The sequence below is a fragment of the Loxodonta africana genome, chromosome 11, assembly GCF_030014295.1.
Source record: "Loxodonta africana isolate mLoxAfr1 chromosome 11, mLoxAfr1.hap2, whole genome shotgun sequence".
NCBI lineage: Eukaryota > Metazoa > Chordata > Mammalia > Proboscidea > Elephantidae > Loxodonta > Loxodonta africana.
The window spans coordinates 10762909-10771308 of NC_087352.1; the positions used below are offsets into that span (position 1 = coordinate 10762909).

General features: G+C 41.7%; 1 pseudogene; it reads right to left on the reverse strand.

Moving 5' to 3' along the window:
• Positions 1–788: 788 nt before the first annotated feature.
• On the reverse strand, positions 789–6600 carry LOC100664242 (vomeronasal type-1 receptor 4-like; annotated as a pseudogene).
• Positions 6601–8400: the final 1800 nt, after the last annotated feature.

The following is an 8400-nucleotide window of genomic DNA, read 5'->3' on the forward strand; positions in this document are numbered from 1 at the left end:
GATATGCCCAATGCAATGACTCTTTTGATTTCTTGACTGCTGCTTCCATGGGTGTTCACTGTGGATCCAAGTAAAATGAAATCCTTGATAACTTCAATCTTTTCTCTGTTAATGACAATGTTGCTTATTGGTCAAGTTGTGAGGACTTTTGTTTTCTTCATGATGAGGTGTAATCCATACTGAAGTCTATAGCCTTTGACCTTTGTCAGTATGTACTTCAAGTCTTCTTCACTTTCAGCAATCAAGGTGTGTCACTTGCATATGGCAGGTTGTTAATGAGTCCTCCTCCAATCCTGATGCCCCTTTCTTCTTCATATAGTTCAGCTACTTGAGATTATTTGCTCAGCATACAGATTGAAAGGTATTGTGAAATGATACAACCCTGAGGCACACATTTCCTGAATTTAAACCACTCAGTATCCCCTTGTTCTGTTTGAATGACCGCCTCTTGATCAATGCCCAGGTTTCTCATGAACAGAATTAAGCGTTCTGGAATTCCCATTCTTTGCAATGTTGTGCATGATTTGTTATGACCCACACAGCTGAATGCCTTTGCAGAGTCAATAAAACCAAGGTAAACATCTTTCTGGTATTCTCTGCTTTTAGTCAGGATCCATCTGATAACAGCTATGAAGCTCCTGGTTCCATGTTGTCTTCTGAATGCAGCTTGAATTTCTGGCAGTTCCCTGTCGATATACTGCTGCAGCTGTTTTTGAATGATCTTTAGCAAAATCTTACTTGTGTGTGATATTAATGATATTGTTCAATAATTTCTGAATTTGATTGGATCACCTTTCTTGGGAATAGGCATGAATGTGGATCTCTTCCAGTCGGTTGGCCAGGTAGCTGTCTTCCAAATCCTTAGCATAGATGAAGAGCACTTTTGGTACCGCATCCGTTCGTTGATATATCTCAGTTGGTATTCCGTCAGTTCCTGGATCCTTGTTTTTCTCCAATGCTTTAAGAGCATTTTGGACTTCTTCCTTCAGTACCATCGGTTCCTGATCATATGCCACCTCCTGAAATGTTTGAAAGTCGACCAATTATTTTTGGTATAGTGACTCTGTATATTCCTTCCATCTTCTTTTGATGTTTCCTGCATCATTTAATATTTTTCTCATAGAATCCTTTCATATTGCAACTTGAGGCTCAAATTTTTTCTTCAGTTCTTTCAGCTTGAGAAATGCTGAGCATGCTCTTCTCTTTTGGTTTTCTATTTCCAGGTCTTTGCACATGTCATCATAATACTTTGCTTTGTCTTCTCGAAGCACCCTTTGAAATCTTCCGTTTGGCTCTTTTGCTTCACCATTTTTTCCCTTCACTTTAACTACTTGACATTCGAGAGCAACTTTCAGAGTCTTCTGACATCGATTTTGGTCTTTTCTTTCATTCCTGTCTTTTCAAAGATCTCTTACTTTCGTCATGTATGATGTCATTCCACAATTCTTCTGGTCTTTGGCCATTAGTGTTCAAAGCATCAAATCTATTCTTGAGATGGTCTCTAAATTCAGGCAGGATATACTCAAGGTTGTTCTTTGGCTCCCATGGAATTGTTCTAATTTTCTTCAGTTTCATATTGAACTTGAATATGAGCAGTTGATGGTCTGTTCCGAAGTCAGCCCCATATCAGCATTTAAATATTCTTCACAAAATAGAAAAACATAAAAAACATGCTTCATGTCAATTATTTGTTCAGGTAAGATCCAATAAATGTAACTAATTGCTGACTCTATTGGCACTCGACCAATTTCCAAATTAGGAACCTGTGAAGAAATGCACACTTAGTGCCACACCAAGGGTGATTATGGAACTTTCAGAGGCAAAGGACATTTGAAATTCTGTGTGTGCAAATGAAGAGGCCCTGGTGGCAGAGTGGTTAGGTGTTCAGCTGCTAACCAATAGGTTGGTGATTTGAACCCACTAGCCACTCCAGGGAAGAAGGATGTGGCAATCTCCTTCCTTAAAGATTATAGCCTCGGAAATCCCATGGGGCAGTTCTACTCGTCCTATAGGGTCAATATGAGTTGGAATCAGCTCATTGGCAATGAATTTGGTTTCTTTGTTTAATCTTTATGGAAGCAGGTCCACAGGCCTTTCTTCCATGGCACCACTGGGTGGATTTGAACTGCCAGCCTTTAAATAAGCAGTCAATCTCACACTGCTTGTGCCACCTAGGGATCTTTCAACTGCTTTCTTCTCTTTAGGTGACGACCTGGTGACTCAGAGCAAACCCTGCATTTTCCCATTTTTGTACCATCCAGAGCCATTTGCCTCCTGTGCCAGGATTGGTGGCTTAGCTCTAAGGCCCTGGTGCATGAACACTGACAACTATGTCAGGGATGCAGAATGGAGATACTACTCAGGGAAGGGGTAGTTTGGGTGTGGGATGTGTGGGTGGAGCATTATTGGCAATGAGCACCCCAAGAGAACCCCTTTTGAGGCGATGGCAGAAAAGGTGTGGAAATGGAGAAATGGAATATCAGGATGATATAAGTAACAACAATGATAAAACTAGCTTAGTTTGTTGAGCAGTACTATGTGACAGACACAGTGTTAAATCTATGACATGTATTATTTCATTGACTTCCTGTTATGGGGTTAATTGTGTCCCCCAGAAGTATATGTTGTAGTTCCTAACCCCTATACCTGTGGAAGGAGCTCTGGAGGCACAATGGCTAAGCACGCAGCTGCTAACCAAAAGGTCAGTGGTTTGAACTCTGCAGCAGGGGTAGTCTTACTATGTCACATGTGGTCACTATGAGTCAAAATTGACCTGACGACAAGGATCTTTTTTTTTTTTTTTTAATTTGGGTCATACTGTAAAGATTACAGCCTAGGAAATCCTATGGGACAGTTCTACTCTGTCACATGGGGTCACAATGGGCCGAAATCAACTTGATGGCACCACCACCAAGAACTTGCTTGACCACCACCCATCTGTCAGTCTGTTGCACTGTGGTAGCTTCCAAGTGGCTATGATGCTGGAATCTTTGCCATTGGTATTTCAAACATCAACAGGGTTAGACATGGTGGACAGGTTTCAGCAGATCTTCCAGACTAAGGTAGACTAGAAAGAAAGCCCTGGCTATGTACATCTGACGACCAGCCAATGAAAACCTTATAGATCACAACAGAACATAGTCTGACTCACTCGCTTTGGACACATCTTTAGGAGACATCAATTGCTCAAGGAGGATATCTTGTTTGATGAAGTAGAGGGCCATCAAGGGTGAGGGAGACCCTCGGTTAGATGGATAACCAAAATAGCTGCAAACATGGACTTGAGCATTCCAGTGAATGTGAGGATGATGCAGGACTAGGCAATGTTTTCTTGTGTTGTACATAAGGTCACCTAGAATTGGAGTTGACTCATCAATGGCTATCTATCTACCGACCTATCTATCTATCTGTCTATCTATCATCTATCTATATATATATCTTGCTTGATAACTTGTGTGGATTAAATGAGATAATGCATGGAATTTAGCCTGCATTAATATCAATACAAAGTCCTTGGGTCACACAAATGGTATGTGTCTGACTACTAACCTAAAGATTGACCCTTTGAACCCACCAATAGCTGCTTTGGAAGAAAGACCTGGAGATCCACTTCTGTAAAGATCACAGCCAAGAAACCCCTATGGAGCAGTTCTACTCTGCAACAAATGGGGGATCAACACGAGTGGGAATTGACATGATGGCAGCTAATAAAACAACACCACCATTCCAAGATATTCCAGGGTAATGGCTCTAAACTTTCAGTCATTCAGAGGTCACCTTAATTTTTTTTAATCATATACATTACAAATGTCTGAATTAGTTGTTTAATATTTTTCTTTGAGTGTATTTATTATTTCGTTTTACTTGACGTTGTTCTAACAACAAGGAGCCCTGGTGGCACAGTAGTTAAGAGCTTGGCTGCTAACCAAAATATGGGGGTTCGAACCCACCAGCTGTTCCACAGGAGAAAGATGTGGAAGTTGGCTTCATAAGATTTCAGCCTTGGAAACCCTATAGGGCATTCCTACTCTGTCCTGTAGGGTAGCCGTGAGTCAGGATTGACTCAGTGGCAACAAGAACCATGTCCCACTCCCTTTAAGTACTTCTGCTAAAATCTTGTTGCCTTTGGGTAAACCTCAAAATATTTGGCCTTCCTCACTTTTCTACCTAACCCTTTCCACCTTTTCTTGGTAGTAATCTTTGCACGTTTCTTCCATGTCACCATGGTGTGTTTTCGAACTGCCATCATTTAGGTTAGCTGTGGAGGCTCAAACCATTTGCACCACCCACTTGAAATCTACTTCCCCACAGTACACAGGGAACACAATTTTGTTGATGGCAGGTCTTCAGCAAAAAGATGTTGTTACCAAAATAAACTAATAATAATAATAATAACCAGTTGCCCACTATACTGAGTGAAATAAGTCACTCACAAAAGTACACATATTATATGATTCCAATCATATGAACAATTTAGAATAGGTGAGAGGATAGAGACCAAGTCTGTGAGTGATTAACAGGGTGGAAAGAGGGAGGGGGAAATGAAGGCACAATGCTTAGCGGACACTGAGCTTCCATTAAGGGAGATGGAACAATTTGGGAATGGTTCATGGTGATGGTTGAACAACATAATGAACATATCTACTGTCACTCAACTGTACAGGTGAAGATGGCTAAAATGGCCAATGTTTTGTTACCTATGCATTTACCACAATAAAAAAAGAAAAAAAAAAAAAGGTTGAAGTCAAAGCAATATATGGAATTTTAAAAAAGAAAGCAAAAAAGAGTTTATACCGTATAATTTCATTTATGTAAAATACATAAGAATTGAAAATGATTTATGCTGTTGGTTATGAGAATAGTGGTAACCCTCTAGAGTAGTGACTGGGATAGGGTACAAGGAGGTAAATTTGATTTTTTTATCTTTAATATTTTATTAACGTATCATTGATGCTTTATAAATATGTTTAATATTTTAAATACATCATAGAAAAACATTTTTTAAGGTTAAGAGAAGGTGAATAGATTAGTGCTATAATATTGTTCTTATATTGTCAAGGTGGAGGTTAAGTTATTAAATACCTCGACACGGTGATCAGTTTTTAAAATATGCTATAATTTCTAGGTTAAAATCTAAGAGGAAAATAATTATTCACCCTCCATACAAAAGGGTAAAATGTAGAATTATTAAAAAAAACCCAGGAGAAGATAGGAAAAAATAATAAAATAGACCACGTATTATGAAGAACGTGAAAATAAGTTGATAAATCGGATCCAAAATATATCCGTTATAACATTCGATGTAAGTATACTAATTGATCCTGTCAAAGTAAATATTGCTTGACTCTATTCACTTGGATATATTTTTCAAGCAATACAGTACAGCTAAAACAGAAAGATTAGAGTAGAAAAGTGGTAACTGCTTCCTGTGTAATTTTAACCAACTGATCAGCTAGCATGGCGATGTAAATGTCAGATAAAATCAACTTTGGGGTAAAGCAGTTAATTATTGTTGTAATTAATATCGCTTTTACATTTCTTACTAGGCAACTTTTCAATATTATTGATGATGAATTAGAAACATAATCTGGCCGATATGCACACACACACATTTATGCCTATACACAAATGTGTGCTTGTGTGTATCACCCCTCTGTAATACCGTATTTCTGATAAAATGAAGGGGCTTTGACTTCTTTCTCCAGGCAAAGCAGAACCTGGAGACACTGGAGTCACAGCTCCTGAGGACAAAGGGGCTGACAGTTGGGAAACACATAGCAGTTAGTGCAGTCGTGTTCACCATCCACCGACTGGGATGATTAAAAACAGCCATAAAAACTTGAAAGATGCAGGAGAGTGTGTAAAAAAACACAAAGGTGCTCTCCAGGACAATGATGGTTTGGGTGGCCCTGGTCTCAGGGGAGGATCTAGGGGAGACGTTGTTCCTATGAATGTGCTGGACCCGCTGCTTGTGTCTGAGCAGGATGAAAACCATGGAGCTGCTGGCCCAGAGCATGAGTCATAAAGGCAAAATATCAGGGGGTGGTAACAATGCCGCATGCAGTGAGCATGAGGAATTGCCACACGCTACACCAGAACAATATTCTAAATCTGTTTTCTTTGTGATGGTTTTATTGCTCCAATTGCTAGTCACATGTATAGGAAAAGTGATATTTAACGGCATGTGTAGGATCCAGCACAGCAAAAGGGAGAAGCCAATGTACTTGGGAGATTTCACCTTAAGGTCCCCCCACCTGGAGCTCCTGGGGCTGATGGTGATGGCCTGGAAGATACTCAAGAGACAGGGGTTGCCAATGGACACTCCCCTGCCCACTCTGTGAACATAGAAAACTACTTTGCATTCAAAATTATTGAGGAAATTTTTCCACCCAAAAGCTGCCATATTCTGGGGGATTCCTTTAGCCAGAATGACCATGGAGTTGGCTGTAGTCAGGTGCAGAACAGTCAAGTCTGTGGACCTTGACTTGCATCCAGTGAAGTAAAGAAGATATACAGGAAAAGAAGAGAAGAGTTCCCCAGAAAACCAACTGTAGTCTGCAATAAGAAAATCATTCCAAATGTCAAATCCTTGGAGGACATTCTCTCAGTTCCCAGTGACTGATGTTTGTCTTCAGAGCTAGAGGGTCCTGCATGGGACGATGAGACATGGACCACATGTATCATGTCAACTGAAATCCACTATTATCCCACTTAGAAACGTTCGATGATTTAGCGTTTCTTTCAACAAGAGGTTTCCAAGAGTTGGATGTACAACCTTTAAAGAGCACTTGGAATGCATGCTATGAAGACTGTGCATGTGGTAACTTTATTCTTCGCCAATCTATGAGGCAGGTACTACTACTGCTAAAAAAAAAAAAAAAAAAAAAACCCACTATGTTCAGTATAAAGAGAAAGGAGAGCTTAGTCACAGAGAGGTTAAGTGATTTGTCTGCATTCACATGCTGGTTAGGGGCTGAGTGGAGACTCGAATCTGGCTGAGCTGGTTGCAAAAACAGCACATTTAAACACTACGCTCTATGAGCCAGGTGTGAAACATGATGTGGCTGTCGAGGCACCTGACCTCCTCTAACTTCACAAGGGGGGTGAATCACCATCAGCCTCAGCCCAAAGCTGATTCCTCTGAGGTGTAGGTCAGACATACCTCCTCTCTCCAACCTTTTTACCAATTCTGACACCAGCCATCCCTCTTATGGCACTCTCCACTTCTCTGTTGGGTTGAATAATTCAAGACAATGGCCACACAGATCTCACATACCATACTCACGGTCATGGGGTTTATTAGGAAAGTAGCAGGCTACAACTTGGGATCAGGATCAGGAAGCGTGTAGGCAAAGTCTCCTTTCTTTAGTGCAGGAAGCTCTCTCAGCTCCTCTCAGATCCCTAAGGAGAGGCTCCCCTCTGCCCTTGGCCCTTAGCCCTTGGCCTGGCCTCTGCCCTGCTCAGGCAAGTGTTATAAACCTCTTTTAGCTCTGCTGATGTGTGCCCGTAGGCACCCACTCCACCAGCAAGCCTCCTGCCCGAAGGCGCTCAGCTCTCTTGCTCCTTGGGCTGGCACAGGCTCTGTAGCAGCCTCACGTGATGGGCCAGGAAGCCCACAGCATCCCTCTAACTGAGTTCTCCTGGTTCTGCTCCTGCCATTTCTCTGCCACTGGATTCTGCTGTGCTTGCTGCTGCTTCCTGCTGTCTCCAATGTTACAACTATCTCTGTCTTCTGGGGCTACAAGGTTGTGAACACAGGGCCTCTGGATCCAGAAAACATGCCCACTCCTGCTTCTTCTTGGATGATAGCGAAGTCCTCCCCATCCTCTGGGTTTGGCTCCCTTTCAACCTAGCAGGATGGCAAAACTGTCATGGATTGAATTATGTCCCCCCTAAAATGTGTGTATCAACTTGGTTAGGCCATGATTCCCAGTATTCTGTGGTTGTTCTCCATTTTGCATTTTGTGATTGTAATTTTACGTTAAAGAGGGTTAGGGTGGGATTGTAACACCCTTATCTGGTCACATCCTTGATCCAATGGGAAGGGAGTTTCCCTGAGGTGTGGCCTGCACCACCTTTTATCTTACAAGAGATAAAAGAAAAGGGAAGCAAGGAGAAAGTTGTGGACCTCATACCACCAAGAAAGCAGTGCAGGCAGCACAGCGTGTCCTTTGGACCTGAGGCTCCTGCATCGAGATGCTCCCAGACTAAGGGAAGACTGATGACAAGGACCTTCCTCCAGAGCTGACAGAGAGAGAAAGCCTTCCTCTGGAGCCAGCACCCTGAATTCAGATTTCTAGCCTACTGGACTGTGGGTTTTACTGGGTTGGACTGCGAGACAATAAACTTCTTTTTGTTAAAGCCATCCACTTGTGGTATTTCTGTTTTAATGGCACTAGG